General features: G+C 32.5%; 1 protein-coding gene across 1 annotated transcript in view; it reads left to right on the top strand.

Moving 5' to 3' along the window:
• Positions 1–379, top strand: part of LOC119594720 (RNA-binding protein 39-like) — a gene marked incomplete in the record, with an annotated part of 10,596 nt that overhangs the window by 2,073 nt on the left and 8,144 nt on the right.

Below are 379 nucleotides of genomic sequence, written 5' to 3'. Positions count from 1 at the left end.
AGTCTGCAATTCCACATCATAAAATTTATTTGGTCTCTGGCAAGTGTGTCCATACTATAAAAAATTGCTGTTATCTTTTGTCAAAGAGTGGAGGCCAGAGCTTCTCTGTTCTTAGCCTTGAGAACTTAGATTTGTTTGAAATGTTTACCAAAGATAATATTTTTGGGGGTTAGAGTTTGATTTTTGCTGATCTGTCAACATCAACTTGCCAATCTTACGTGAATAGAGGTCAGCCATGAAATATACTGTTTGAAATTTTCTTCTAATCTTCAAATGTAATAACTGTTTTATTATTAACAACATTTACTCATCTGGTAAATGTAACACAACTATGCATCTCTGACTATTCAATATTTTTTCATACAGCCATATGGTACAA

The sequence above is a fragment of the Penaeus monodon genome, chromosome 34 (assembly GCF_015228065.2).
Source record: "Penaeus monodon isolate SGIC_2016 chromosome 34, NSTDA_Pmon_1, whole genome shotgun sequence".
NCBI classification, from domain to species: Eukaryota; Metazoa; Arthropoda; class Malacostraca; order Decapoda; family Penaeidae; genus Penaeus; species Penaeus monodon.
The sequence above is the reverse complement of the archived record's forward strand: the minus strand, read 5'-3'. Positions and strand labels throughout refer to the sequence as shown.